General features: G+C 39.5%; 1 protein-coding gene across 7 annotated transcripts in view; it reads right to left on the minus strand.

Moving 5' to 3' along the window:
* LOC149244801 (E3 ubiquitin ligase BIG BROTHER-related-like) overlaps positions 1-4,412 on the minus strand; it is a 96,177-nt gene extending 91,765 nt beyond the window's left edge. The window contains exons 1-3 of one of the 7 annotated variants that reach the window (XM_089375013.1): positions 4,277-4,412; positions 4,091-4,185; positions 3,719-3,803 (exon numbers count right to left, since the gene is read on the minus strand). The gene's annotated coding sequence lies outside the window, so the exon portion shown is untranslated. The other 6 variants (XM_089375009.1, XM_089375007.1, XM_089375011.1 and 3 more) reach the window with 6 other exon arrangements.
* Between the last annotated feature and the right edge of the window lie 11,800 nt (positions 4,413-16,212).

Raw genomic sequence — 16,212 nt, forward strand, 5'->3', positions numbered from 1 at the left:
GTGCATAGGATGAATTCTAGGCAAACGAATATCTTTCTGCTGGTGATCCACATCCTCTGAAGGTTAAAACCCTAGTATCAAATCAAAACCTCCCAAAGTACCCTGGAACAGGCTGCAGACCCTGAGGCTCTTCTGTAGCAGGTCGAAGTGAAGACTAATCCTGAGACAAATCAAAGGTTGTTAAAAGTCTCTGCTGACAAAATCCGAACTTCTGAAGGCTGAGCGAGGCTCCCTGTAGTCCTTTCCAACAGCAGATTCGTATTCTCCTTAAGATCATAGTCGTAACTCGTCCTAGGGTTTATTGCAGAGAGAACTCAGTTTGGAATTTAAAGGCAAGGTTTTATTTAAAAATTACCGAAGCTAATTGAAGGCATGAACTGAAACATAGGGCTGTCAAATTATAGGTAGTTTTATTCTCTGTTGAAGCACTGTTATATTTCCTATCTTGTTGTAGCACGTTGGGTGGCACTGGATTTCTATTTGTTGATAAACTGTTGAACTACATTGTTGAAATTATTACATTCCTGTTATTACATTTTTATATTGCAACTGTATCAGTTTAGGCAATAATGAGTGATGATCCTTCATGCATTATGAACGATCAAATATCTTAAAGGCATAAGATAACTCGATGCTCTTACATGCCTATGCAAATGTATACGATAAACTAGATGCAATTATTTCCAAGTGTGAGGTGTCATTGGTAGACTTTATACATGCTAGTTGATTGTGCTAATAAGCATTCATAATTGTTGGTGGGCACTCTATATAATTAAAATCCGAAATATTTGTAAGCGAGTAAAAGACTTCAACGTGCAAATACTCTGATGTAGATAAGAAATTGATATACATCGATCTATGCAAAGTTTGGGCTTGGCACAATAAAAGATTCCTTTAATACAAAAGAATTTAAGACTCTATGAAACAATCCCGCGTTATTTTAGGTTCACTGAACAGCAAGTGATATGTTGATTGGTCTCTAACAACTTCATATCGAAATGAGGTTACAGTAAATAAATGCAGTCCATGAATGTATGCTTGTGTGAGAAACTAAAAATGTTGCAACAGCTATTCTTTGAAATCTATGCTAAGGGTGGCAAAAGGGAAGGGTACTCTATGGCCCCAATGGAACTGAAGTAATGAAGTACTCATGGGAATTAGGAAAGATGACAAATAATCAGGCAGAAGTCTTTGGTCTTCTGCAAAGCCTCCTTACAGTTAAAGAAAATAATGTTCCTCCTCTTACTATGTTCGGAGATTCCTTTCTAATTATTCAGCACATGGTAGAAGGATCCTCTCCAAGGGATGAGAAATTAGAAAACCCATTAAATCACATCAGAAAGGTTGCAAAAGAAATCCCCTCAATTAACTATTTCCATGTCTTACGGGATAAAAACAAAGTAGATGAATGTACCAATGAGGTGAATTAAAGGTGGATGGCCAGTTAAAGCCATCCTTTGTTCCTTAAGTTTGGTCAACAGTTTGGTTATGAACATGAATGATTCTGCTAGCTCAGGTGGTCCAACAGTCAAGTACAATGTAATGAGGGATTTTCTCCTCAAATAGGTTGGATGTTTTTGCAGATTTTGCTTTTTTTTGGGGGTCTTTTTGGAAGGTTTTCACCTCCAAAAACACATACTTTGTCTGTCAGTTTAGCATCCCTCAACTGGGAATAATTTTGACACAGGTTATACTAGATATGCCTGAAGTATATGACAAAATTTGATTTGTAAACCCCAATGTAAAGCTGTGAACCAGGCACAGATCTTGAAATCAATATAAATATTCTCATTATTGTTTAAAATAAAAAACCACACTTCCAAAGAATAGAAGGTTTGCTCCGGAGGGAATAAAATCATTTTGGAAAATTCTACTCACTGTAAATTGTGTTGAGTAAAACTTAAAAGTGATCCTCAATAGAGGAGGTAGGAGGCAATCATCTACTGTAGAAGAACAGAAATCCCAACATTGGAACCAACCTCCCACTTATTCTTATTCTGATATGGTTCTCAAACCTTAGACAACCTTCTTTTCATTTACCCGTCTTTGCTCTTTTGGCTAATCCATAACTGCATTTGTTGATGAGTAGAAAAATACTTAAACTGAATAGAATCACCACTGAGAAGTAGGATCACTCACACCATGCGTTCATATATGGTCAATTGTGTATAGCAAATAAGTACCTGACTGGCTTCATTCATCTACTTTTTTTGTTCTCGTGTTCCATGCAAAGTAGTCCTAGATGAACCACTGTGAACTTTGTGAATGGATATCCCTTACTAGAGTAAGCAACTACCTTTGTTGTTCTTTGTCAATCATGCATGCAATGAGGCAAAAAATATACATACGAATATGGTGAGGATGAAGGCTAAAATTGAACTGTTCCATGCAGAGTAATACCAGACAGACCCCTGTCGCCTTGAGATTGGATAACTCTATAAAAATTATTAATCACCTAACTTTGTTGGTTAACTACACGTGGCATTGGTCCGGAAAAAATGTGAGCATGGTGAGGATGAAAACTGGAATTGAACTCATTGGGTTTTTCCGGAAAATGTGAAGAAGATAGGCTATGGGACATATTGTTTCCCCATCTGATTCCTGTATTCAGCCATTTTCTTGTGAAGCCTCATAATAAACACCCTCAGCTTCTCGACAAACCCCTCACTGAATAAATTATCCCAAGAGCTAGCTGTCAGAATATCTGCATAACTTTCCCTGCTGTCTTTGCAGGCCTTGCATTCTAAAATGAAATATTTTCTTGTTTCCACTTTTCCGGAAAAGTAAAAAATACACTCTTTCTTCCCACACTCCTTTTGGTCTTTTCCAGCCCCGTTTCACAACGGAGTTTATGAGAATTAGTCATTAATTTAGCACTGGCCCCATGTACGTTTTTTGTTGATAATTACGAGTGAGATTAAACTCTTCAATATAGTACTTTTTCTTTCTCCCGAGCTCCTTATCTCAAGTACTTATCCATAACAAGCATTTTTATCTTTTTACTGTTTGAGGGACACATGTTCAGGCAAATACCCCATTTACTAAACCATTGTTATTTTGCTGCAGCCAGGTCTTCTTTCTTTTGCACAATATGACATTAAAGACAACTTTAGGCCATTTGCCATGTTTTATTTGCTCAAAAAAAATTTAAATACCTTATGACTCACATCATAGCAATTGCTTCAATAGGAACAGCCTTGTTTCACTTAACAAGATAGCATAAGGCACTGCACTCTTAATTTTGAATTTGTTAAATTAAATTTGTTTGTGATTAAGTGCTTCTGAATTTTCTAAATTTATTTCCACTACATGTCAGATATCGAATGTCCGGTTATTAAATGATATTTCAAGATATAAGTTACCAGCGTACGAATATTGACAATGACCCTAGGGTCATATTTTGTTCTCCGGTGACAGCATATATGACAAGTGGACTTTTCGAGAGATGAAGCTGGGTGTCTATTACAATCTGGGAATCCCTTTTAATTTATTAAGGTAGAGCCAAGATCAGGTGCAACAAAAGCATGTGAAAGAAAGATCCGGATCTCTTGAACCAATAAAAAAGTGCAATTACAGTTGGATGTATAAGAATTCGAAGTGTAACAGAAAGGAAAAGGAATGCTGGAAGAAAAATCAAGACACAAATGTGAGCCTGGTATAGACTAATTGACAATTAAAACTCGAAAATAAAGGTAATAAAAAACTTACGAAGATGCACCCAAAAGACCAGATTGGAACGGTTGGGAAGAAGTGAGTAACCAGCAATGCAGCGGTTCAGGAATCTGATACCGAAGAGTCGCAATCTGCACTGAGAACCACAATTGTGTTAACCAAAAAAGAACCTCCGCTAGGATAGAGCCACTCAACGTAATAAGAATATCCGCGATCCCATCGCAAAAATAAAACAAATGAGAGCTGGTTTTACAGGAAAGAACTCAATAAAGCAGGAAAATGAACGTATAACCCATTTCATTAACTGCCAACTTTTATCCTTTTATGTGAACCCTAAATTTATGGAATTAACAACCGAGAATGAACAGCCATATTTTCTACAAAATCCGAACCAGAATGGAAGGGGGGAGATAGTTACACTGGACAGGACAGATTCGACTCCGGCAGGATTTCTCACGGGCAACTGAATTTTTCCGCGATTTTTCCCGTTCTGGGCCTCTACCTGTGGGGATTCTGTGGACAAGACCACAATGACAATGAAAGTTGGTAAAATTAAAAAACACCACGCGAAAAAAGAAAGTCGAAATGCCGGCACAGTGCGCACCTGTAACAGAGCGATTAGCCACCCATGTCTATATTTGATTTTAACCTTGGAAAAATATTGGCGCCAATATTGTAATTAAAACAATTTAGGAATTCTCAATTAACGGAGATAGTGAGACAAGGAAGTTTGGAGAAGCCCTTACGTATTTTTTCCTGGTACTAGGCGAATTGGTAGATTTACTCTTCTTATATTATAAGAGGTTTTGGTTCCGCATTGAATGCGGAGGGAGTTTTCTATATTTTTTAAGTCTAATGCAACTTGGTTAATGAGGTAGTTTTCTATATTTTTTAAGTTTAATGCAACTTGGTTAATGGAGTGAGTTTCAAATTTTGAAATGAAAGAAATAATATTTTAAAATTTATTAAATTAAAATAAATTAAAAATACATTTAGGTTTTTAAGTTCAATTTTGATGGAATGTTCAAATGATTTATTTTGTGGAAAGGCGTGTTTAGTATGGATATTTTCACTTTATTTTATTAGTTTGATGCGAAAGAGATTTATTTTGTGGAGAGAGGTGCTTAGTATTTATATTTTTAGGTTAGTTGATTTTATGCTTAGGGTCATAGTTATAATAATCAATTATGTGTAGGGTCATAGTTATAATAATCAATTGATTTATTTATCGTTAATTATTAATTAAATGATTTTTTTATAATTTTATATTGTATATAATATAAATAAAATAATTATTTTTATAATATTTAAATTATTTATAGTTTTGAAGGTTAGTTTAGTTGGTTGAGCTTTTGTTATTAAAGTACTTTTATTATTGAGAGGTCATAAGTTTAATTTTTTCACTTTCGAGGTTATTAAAGTATCTTTATTATTGTGTCTAATACAAATATTTTGTGGATGTAGTAGTCATTGAACCAAGAACCACATAAATAAATAAGTATATATGGGGTAACAATTTGGAAGGTTTTTTTGTCAAATTTACATATAATGTAATGTTAGAATTTAGGGTTATAGTTATCTATTTGTGTTGACTACTAATTACTTATCCTTTGTTTAAAAAGACAAAAAAGCAAAATTAGTTATCTAATATTGCATATAGCATAAATAAAATAATCGTTTATTTATAATGTTTAAATTACTTCTATAACAAATGTTATTATTTTACATGGTAACCCATCCCCTTTGGTTGTCATATATCCCAAGACGAAACACAATACATCCATATACATACATATATTATGTTCTCTCACACTTGTGTTGACTAATAATTACTTATCTATTTGTGTTGACTAATAATTACTTATCCTTTGTTTAAAAAGACAAAAAAGCAAAATTAGTTATCTAATATTGCATATAGCATAAATAAAATAATCGTTTATTTATAATGTTTAAATTACTTCTATAACAAATGTTATTATTTTACATGGTAACCCATCCCCTTTGGTTGTCATATATCCCAAGACGAAACACAATACATCCATATACATACATATATTATGTTCTCTCACACTTGCTCCCACTAGCCTCACCCATGTCTAATCAACCTCATCTACCCTAACACCACGTGGTGCCATAGCCCACTCCTCCCTCGTGTGAGCACTCAGTGAGAGCAAGCAAAAATAATGACATTTACAAACCATGCAATAGAAATTCAATACAACTATCTAGCTAGTTACCTTGACCTCCAGTCTGTCGAGTCTTCTCAGGAAAAACCACTTAGAGATCTAGTGGGAATCATTCTCTCACAGCAGGAAATGGCATGCTAGAAACAAATTTCGCCCTTCCGGATCCCTATTTCATGCCGAACTTGAACATCAACACTGTTCTTGGACTATCGATGGTCAAAGATAGAAAGGAATGTTGTTGGCTAGCAAGCACAACTCCATAGTGACAACCTTTTCTGATTTTACTAGCAATTGGCATCCTGATGTAGTAAAAAAAAACACTTTGTCAATTGGCTCTCATTTCACGCAGTTGGCTCGTCATAATTGTAGTGCAACTCTGTTATGAACGATGGCACTCTCCCCCGAACAAGTTTGGTTCTCCCTCCTCTGGATTTAGTATAACACTTTCTCCCTTGCATTTTTTGGTGGTGTTTGACTCTCTTTCTCGACATCGATGTTTTCTTCCTCACTTCTTCATTCTTCACTCGCCTCCCCTTAGGGACTCTCGCTCTCCCTCCCAACTTTTTGTTCTTGTTGACATCACTCTTCACTAACATTCTGTTAAAATTGGCAACTAGGGCAAAACTTCATGTGGGTCATCTTATTCATGGCCGATAATATTTTATTAGATTCCTCTCGTTGAGAGGTGTAGGATTGATATAAATATCATCCGATTTCGATAAGTATTCATGGAGATATGAATTTATTTTGATTATGGAATTATTATCAAGCCGACCTACAACTCATGTAGGCTCAGAAGCCCAACAGTCGCATCTATTCAAACACCAACGTTGTGTATAAATATAAGAGGACTTTTCCTCATTTGGACCCACTCACCTCATCACATTTCTCTCTCTCTACTGCGCAGAAAAGAGTCTCTTCTCTACTGCGCAGAAAAGGGTCTCTCCCTCACACATGTGAAGCCGGAAGCTGCTGAAACTGAAGTTGCAACTGCAGAAGTAAAGATTGACCTACATGGACTAGAATATCTCCTCATCTGAACTGCGTTATAGGTTCATCTGAACCTTCTCTGAAAGATGCAACTTTTGGTGGTGGAATCAAGTCAATCCGACGGACGGTTTGCGAGATATCGACTGCCCTAGTTTGAAACCAGAAACTGCCGAAACTGAAGCTAAAACTGCAGAAGTAAAGATTGACCTGGGTGGACTAGAAGATCCTCATCTGAACTGCGTTGTAGATTCATCTGAACCTCCTCTAGAAGCCGCAACTTTTGGTGGTGGAATCAAGCCGATCCGACAGTCGATTTGTGAGATATCGTCTGCCCTAGTTTGATGATGAAGCCGCTAATGCTGATGCTACTGATCTAGGGTTTGCTACTGCTGATATGAATCAAATTTATTGTACTATTTTTCTCTGTTGAATTATTGAAGATAACAGAAGATTTGATCATAGGGTTTCCCCACACATTGTGGGGTTTGTCCCTGGCTAGCCGCCACATCTTGTGTCTCTTGTCTTGGCTTGTTTTATGTCAATCATTTAATGTTTTATCTGCACTTTACTTTATGTACATATGATTGCTAATCTGTGGAATATAATAAGAAAAAGAAGTAAACTGTTATAAGCATAGAACATACCATAACTTAACATGGTATCAGAGCTGAGGTGAAGACAAAGCCTGAGCAAGAGCAAGAACAATAACCGAAGAGAAGATTGGCAAGGCTATCCTAAAAGAACGATGGGGTTCTCAACACTCTTTCCTGTCGAAGACAAGCTCCGTGAGAAAGCTGACTATCATGGATGGAAGATGTCTATCGATCTAACCCTTGAGGATCAAGGAGTGCTGGACCATGTAAGAGGCAATATTGTTGAGCCTCCATCAAATGCATCCGCTGCTGCCTGGAACAAATGGAAGAACGGAGAAGTCAAAACAAAGAAGATCATACGGGACTCTATCGACAAGCACTTGGTGGCCTACATCTCTGAACTGGACACATCCAAGGAAATCTACAATAGACTAGTGAGTTTATTTAAAGTCAATTATGCAAATCAAGTTTTGTTTCTTAGAAATAAGCTGAGGGAAATCAAGAAGGGTAAAGATGAGAGTATGCAAGCATACTTCTTAAGAATCACCGAGATCAGGAACGGTCTCCTATCTATTGGGCAAACTATTACTGATAGGGAAATGGCACTCACGACTCTTGGAGGATTACCATCCGAATGGTACGTGTTCAGGACTACTCTTCTAAACAATAATATAATTCTTGGTTTCGAGGAATTATTGGCTCGATGCATTCAAGAAGAAACAAGGGTAGAAGAGCAAGAAATGCCCATGCCTAAAGGTCCTCCTGCTGCCTTTTCTTCTCATGCTAAGAAAATAAATAATTCCGGACTAAATCGAAAAGAAAGGCTGGACCTAAGGGTGGAAGAAAAGGACAATGTTACATTTGCAAAAAACAAGGTCACTATGCAAGGGAATGCCCTGATATAAAGGACTCTCACCGTGATGATGATCAAAATCCCTCTCATGGTAATCGAAGGAATGGAAAATTCAATAGCAAAGGTAAGAGGAGAGCTAGGAATCAAGGAAGAGGACAACCATTCAAGAAGGCTAGAAATTCCAGGATGTATTAAATGCACTTGACCTCCGAAAGAACCTGGTGTCCATCTCGGCAATGGAAGACAAAGGCTACAAGGTAACCTTCAGCGATGGCAAGGTACGTGTATCGAAAAATAATGTTAAAGATGCCTTTACTCTTGGGTTTTGTGTTGATTCATTATATCAAGTCGATGGAAGTCCGCTAGGTGTCATGTTTTATGACACATCTCTTCAGTCTGAACTTTGGCATCGGAGGTTTTCCCCCCTTCATTATAAATCTCTACTCGGTGTAAGACAAATGGTGACAGGGATGCCCGAATTCCGAGTAGAGAAAGAAGGTGTATGTGCGGGATGTGCCAAAGGAAAGCTAAAAAGGGCACCATTCCCCTCAAGCCAAAGCAAGACCTCCGATATATTACAGTTGGTTCACTCAGGCGTACCTGAGGTTGGCATTAAGAGGGAGACTACTACATCACATACTCCAGAGAAGAATGGTGTGGCGGAAAGGAAGAACCGTACGATTGTGGAAGTTGTCCGGGCCATGCTACATGATCAAAGACTTCCGAAGTTTCTATGGGATGAAACTACAAACACCATCGTATATGTACAAAAGCGATGCCCTCATCAAGTATTGGGTTCCAAGACTCCTGAAGAAATGTTCACCAGTAGGAAACCTGATGTTTCTCATTTTTTGGAAGCCCTGTATATTTTCATGTGCCGAAAGAGAAAAGAAATAAATTGGGTGCATCTGGAAAGAAAGGAATTTTCGTGGGCTATGGTGAAAATACTAAAGGCTATAGAATCTATGTAGTCGGTCAAAGGGAAGTCGTTATTAGTCATGATGTCACCTTTGACGAAGATATGGCTCTCAGCAAGGTGAACAATCTTCCAACTTTGAGGAGCTCTCAAGAAGCCGACACCAGGGAACCGAAAGAAAAGAATGATGAATCAATGCCTGATGTAGAAGAACCCCTGGATCCGATTGATCCTCATCCACATGAGCCTTCCTCTTCTAGGAAGAGGCCTTCATGGCTTAGGGGGATACTTGATGATGCTGAAGGACATGTTGCACCCTGAGAAACCTTCCATCAAAGTAAGAAACCTAATAGGTATCAGGGATACCTGACCATCATGAACGATCATACAGAATGAGCCTTCATCAGTCTCAAATGTCGTCAAGCATCAAGTATGGAAGGATGCTATGATCGAAGAATATGAGTCTAGGACAAGACAGTTGTTACTTCCAAATGGCTTTATAAGATAAAGCATGCAACAGATGGAAGTATGGAAAAGTATAAGGCTCTTTTTGTTGCTCGTGGTTTCTCCCAGAAGGAAGGTATAGACTATGATGAGATATTTGCACCTGTTGCCAGATATATGACCATCTGCTCGATCATAGCCCTTGCCGCTTCACAAGGATGGAACCTACATTAGATGGATGTCAAGACTGCGTTCTTGCACGGCTCAATCAAAGAAGAGGTCTACATGGAGCAACCCGAAGGATTTGAAATTTATGATCGGAAATCTCATGTATGCAAGTTGAAGAAGGCTCTCTATGGGCTGAAGCAAGCACCCCGAGCATGGTATGAGAGGATCGACAGCTACTTGATGAAGTTGGGATTCACTAGGAGTGAAGTTGATCCTAAACTTTACTTTAAGGTTGAAGATGATAAACCTCTCATACTGGTGTTGTATGTGGATGACCTCTTTCTAACAGGTGCAGACCCTCTCATTCTCAAATGTAAGAGGGAATTGGCTTCTGAATTTGAAATGAAGGACCTAGGACTGATGCACTATTTCCTAGGACTTGAAGTGTGGCAGAAGCCAGGAGAAACTTTCCTATCTCAAGGAAAATATGTGGTGAAGATATTAGAAAGATTCGGTATGGTGGACTGCAACCCTATAACTACCTCGATGGAGCTTGACTTCAAGAAGTTAAGCGGTAGTGCTGCTGGACCTGTTTTACGAAATGCTACCGAGTATCAGCAACTCATCGAAGCATTAATGTTCTTAGTGAACTCCCGTCCAGATACAGTTGTTACTTCCAAATGGCTTTACAAGATAAAGCATGCAACAGATGGAAGTATGGAAAAGTATAAGGCTCTTTTTGTTGCTCGTGGTTTCTCCCAGAAGGAAGGTATAGACTATGATGAGATATTTGCACCTGTTGCCAGATATATGACCATCTGCTCGATCATAGCCCTTGCCGCTTCACAAGGATGGAACCTACATTAGATGGATGTCAAGACTGTGTTCTTGCACGACTCGATCAAAGAAGAGGTCTACATGGAGCAACCCGAAGGATTTGAAATTTATGATCGGAAATCTCATGTATGCAAGTTGAAGAAGGCTCTCTATGGGCTGAAGCAAGCACCCCGAGCATGGTATGAGAGGATCGACAACTACTTGATGAAGTTGGGATTCACTAGGAGTGAAGTTGATCCTAACCTTTACTTTAAGGTTGAAGATGATAAACCTCTCATACTGGTGTTGTATGTGGATGACCTCTTTCTAACAGGTGCAGACCCTCTCATTCTCAAATGTAAGAGGGAGTTGGCTTCTGAATTTGAAATGAAGGACCTATGATTGATGCACTACTTCCTAGGACTTGAAGTGTGGCAGAAGCCAGGAGAAACTTTCCTATCTCAAGGAAAATATGTGGTGAAGATATTAGAAAGATTTGGTATGGTGGACTGCAAGCCTATAACTACCTCGATGGAGCTTGACTTCAAGAAGTTAAGCGGTAGTGCTGCTGGACCTGTTTTACGAAATGCTACCGAGTATCAGCAACTCGTCGAAGCATTAATGTTCTTAGTGAACTCCCGTCCAGATATATGCTTCGCAGTCAACACGTTGAGTCAACATATGGTTGAACCCCACCACAGACATTGGATTGGTGCCAAGAATCTGCTGAGATATCTTCGTGGCACTATCACTTATGGGCTAAGATACACTGCCGGAGATGTGAGAGTATTTGGATACACTGATGTTGATTGGGTAGGCAGTGTGATGGACCATAAGAGCACTTCCGAGTGTTGTTTCTCCTTGGGATCTGCTTCGATATCTTGGATGAGCAGGAAGCAGAAGTTGGTGGCCTTGAGCATTGCCGAAGCAAGGTATATTGATGCCAGCATGGCCTCTTGTGAGGTAGTCTGGTTGTGAAAGCTCTTCAGTGAGTTGTTTGGATTTACATTGGATACCACTGTGATTCTCTGTAACAACCAGAGGTGGGATTCGATTATTGAGGAATCCCGTATTCGTCGATTGCTCCAGCAAATAGACATCATCTAGGATATGGTAAGTCGATGAGCAAGGAGGCTCCATCGCATTAAGATGATGTACAGGTCGATACACCTTGACAAAGCCCCAAGGAAAGATCTAATCTGTTATTTTCCCAAACGACTTGGAGTCGTCAAGAAACCCTTGTACAAGGGTCCTGCATGTTGTATACATTGAGCTCTGGGAGCTCTGAGGGCTTGTAGTTCTTACTGGAGCAACATACGACCACAGGGTGACTCACCCTCCCCTGGTGGTGCGCACTAAAACAAGATGATTCGCTCTCTGGTGGGACAAGATGATTCGCTCTCTTGTGGAACATGATGATTCACTCTCTTGTGTAGCAAGATGATTAGTTCTCCTGTGAGGCCTGGATTGATGTGTTCTCCATGGCGATTATAGCAGGATTGATGTGTTCTCCTGTGAGGCCTGGATTGATGTGTTCTCCATGGCAACTATAGCAGGATTGATGTGTTCTCCTATGAGGCCTGGATTGATGTGTTCTCCATGGCGGCCTGGATTGATGTGTTCTCCATGGCGATTGTAGCAGGATTGATGTGTTCTCCTGTGAGGACAGGATTGATTAGTTCTCCTATCAAGGCATCCTACCCATGCAGTCTAGGACTCATGGGAAGTACCTCTCATCTGATCAATGAGCAGGGAAATGAAGTTAGGGACCATAGTAGTACCGATGGACACATCATTGTATCTACTGTACTCCCTACGCTAGGATGACCTCCATTGATCTGGGATCAATGATACTGGTTTGGGACTAGTGGTAGGAGTTGTACCATACTATGACGTTGACTTCGGGTCGGTTGAGACTGGTCTAAGACCAGTGGTACATACTCTGAGACTGACCTTGTGTCAGTGCAGTAATGGTCTGGGACCAGTGAGAGTGGTACATATTATGACGCTGACTTCGAGTTGTTTGAGATTGGTCTGGGACCAGTGGTACATTCTCTGAGACTGCGATACTGGTCTGGGACCAGCGGTAGGAGTGGTACTTACTATGAAGCTGACTTTGGGTCAGTTGAGACTAGTCTAGGACCAGTGGTACGCACTCTGAGACTGACTTTGAGTCAGTGGAGTTGTACTCACTATGACGCTGACTTCGGGTTGGTTAAGACTAGTCTGGGACTAGTGGTACATACTCTGAGACTGACTTTGAGTCAGTATGATACATCCTAAATCATTTCTTCTTCTTCATAATACAGACAAAAGCATAGCAGAACAGAACAATGTAAGAGCAGAGCAGAACAAAGCAAAACAATACAGATCAGTACAGGGTAGAACAAGACAAAGCAGAACAGGCAGAATAGAGTAGAGCAGGGCAAGGGACAAGTTGTACAGGGCAGTGCATTTGATGGATGAATAGTAACGACCAATAGACAGATTGCAGATGAAGTTCTCCCTAGTTGAGAGGGAGTTAAAATTGGCAACTAGTGCAAAACTTCATGTGGGTCATCTTATTCATGGCTGATAATATTTTTACTAGATTCCTCTCGTCGAGAGGTGTAGGATTGATATAAAGATCATCTGATTCCAATAAGTATTCATTGAGATATGAATTTATTTTTGATTATGGAATTATTATCAAGCCGACCTACAACTCATGTAGGCTTAGAGGCCCAATATTCGCATCTATTCAAACACCAACGTTGTGTATAAATATAAGAGGAATTTTCCTCATTTGGACTCACTCATCTCATCACATCTCTCTCTCTCTACTGCGTAGAAAAGGGTCTCTCCCTCACACATGTGAAGCCGGAAGTTGCCGAAACTGAAGCTACAACTGTAGAAGTAAATATTAACCTACGTGGACTAGAAGATCTCCTCATCTGAACTTCGTTGTAGGTTCATCTTAACCTTCTCTGAAAGCCACAACTTTTTGTGGTGGAATCAAGTCAATCTGACGGACGGTTTGCAAGATATCGACTGCCCTAGTTTGAAGCCGGAAACTGCCGAAACTGAAGCTGAAACTGCAGAAAGATTGACCTATGTGGACTAGAAGATCTCCTCATCTGAACTATGTTGTAGGTTCATCTAAACCTCCTCTGGAAGCCACAACTTTTGGTGGTGGAATCAAGCCGATCCGACGGTCGGTTTGTGAGATATCATCTGCCCTAGTTTAATGATGAAGCCACTAATGCTGATGCTACTGATCTAGGGTTTGCTACTGCTGATATGAATTAGATTTATTATACTATTTCTCTCTGCTGGATTATTGAAGATAAAAGAAGATTTTATCAAAGGGTTTCCCCACACATTGTGGGGTTTGTCCCTCGCTAGCTGCCACATCTTGTGTCTCTTGTCTTGGCTTGTTTTCTGTCGATCGTTTAATGTTCTATCTGCACTTTACTTTATGTACATGTGATTGCTAATCTGTGGAATATAATAAGAAAAAGAAGTAAACTATTATAAGCATAAAACATACCATAACTTAACACATTCTCTCCATTGACCTCCCTCTCGCCTTTGTGGGCAACAGTTGACCTTAAGTCCTGGTTCATTTCTCTAACATGGCCTTGTTTAACCACTTTCAGCCTCTCCTTTTCCCTTGCCTATTATATTCCTGGCATCCTTCCTTTTGTCCTTTGGCTTGGTCTGCTCCCCTTTGATGCTCCCATGCCTCGTTAGCAAGATCATGTTAGACAGGACACTGCTTATTTTCGAGAGTGGACCAGTTGAGGAAGCGCTATAACCCACCACAGGTTGGCTTAAGTTGTTACACACTTTCAGGATATAACAATGGCCCCATCCAGATGAAACTTACACGATCTAAGAGGGAAGACCCAACGGGACCTTCTCTCAGACATTGAGGTACTTGTTGAGTTGGTATATTTGGTGCCCGACATGGGCCACACGTGAGACTACTTTAATCGATACATGCATATTATGGACCTATATTGCCACATGAAATTTCTCATGGGTAGGGTTCTATTGGATCATTGTGAGCAACAAGAGGATCTCATCCTCTCCATGGAGCATCTACGCCAACATATGGCAAATTTGGATCAGCGTCTAGAGTGAATCGAGAAGCACCTTGGCATTCCCCCCACCACTGACCACTCTCAGGGCAGCAATCAAGAGTGAATCCAAGTCGCAACTACAAACTCATATCCTACCTCCTAGCTTTATTTTTATGCTATGTCTCTAGTTTTCTAGTCTTATGGTAGTTTTATTTTGTTTCATGGCCACTGAAGGCCAAACAATAGTGCATGTATGTCTTATTTTGAACTTTTTGAAAACTTTTTGTCTTCATCCTCTCTTTGAAGAGTGCACTTTTAGATATGTTCTTTCCTTCCTAGTGACAACCCAATATAAAAATACTACCTCATTATGTCATCTCATGTTTTGAAGGCTATAAAATTTACTAAAAAAAAAAGGTTTTATTCTCTAACTCCACCATAATGTAATGTTACAATCTTAGATATCCTAAGTTTTAAGTTTTAATTATAACTTGAGCTAACATAATCTAATTTTACATTCTTAGGGTGTTTTAAACTTTTAAATAGGTTTCATCCCATCAAATGCCATGAGAAAATACTATGGGTTTCCCAATAACATGGGTTTCCAAACATCGATGATAAACTTATTAATAATCAAGTTGAGATTAACTCAATGTTAGTCTTTCTCTCTCTCTATATATATATAAAAGAATGGTTGCACACTCGTAAAAATTAATATGGATTCGTTGAATTATTATACAATTCTTTTGAAAATGAAAATCGCTTTATTGTACCATTTAGGTATTTATTGTTAATTACAAAATATTTGGTTTGACGACATGAAAGCAAAATGGATTTTAGCAAATTGATTAAAATATATTTTAAAAAAATTACGTAAATTCATTTAACATCAAAAAGAATTCAGTCATCCCTCGATCGGGGTGAGAGAGAAGGACAAGACGGTTAACATGACAATGTAGGGGAGAGGCTAGCAAGGTTGGCCACCAAATGATCTAATAATTACTCAGTGGGACGCGGAGGCATCATGCAGGCCTGCTGGAATCCCGAGGCGCCGAGGTGACAGGGGAGTGGAGGAAGAGGGAGTAGGAAATGGCGGCGGAAGAATGATGGGATGTAGAATATATGGGAGAGGGTTAATGAGGATGGCTAAGGGAGGAAGAGAGACCAGTACAAGGCAAAGGAAGGAGAAGATCGGCGCCAAGCGAAAGCTAGATTCTTTTGCGACTGAGCAACAGTCTGGGTATGTTTTCTCAGTGCTAATTCTTGCATCCCTTTCAACCTTTTGTTGTATGATGGAGAAGAGAGGGGAGATAGGATTTGTTGTGAGAGGAAGAAGCCCGCGCGAATTTGTAACCCTCCCTGTAGCGCACAATAAGAAGGCGGAGGGGGACAAGGCGAGGAATGCAAAGGGAGATTCTTGCACGGTAAAGAACCGCGAATATTAGAATGAACGCCTGGCGGGGTTCTGTAGGTGTTGGGTACAGGGGAAGGCTGAGGAGGTTAAACAAGC

Source organism: Pinus tabuliformis, chromosome 8, assembly GCF_031772625.1.
Source record: "Pinus tabuliformis cultivar Carrire ecotype Pingquan chromosome 8, CPIR1, whole genome shotgun sequence".
Classification (NCBI taxonomy): domain Eukaryota; kingdom Viridiplantae; phylum Streptophyta; class Pinopsida; order Pinales; family Pinaceae; genus Pinus; species Pinus tabuliformis.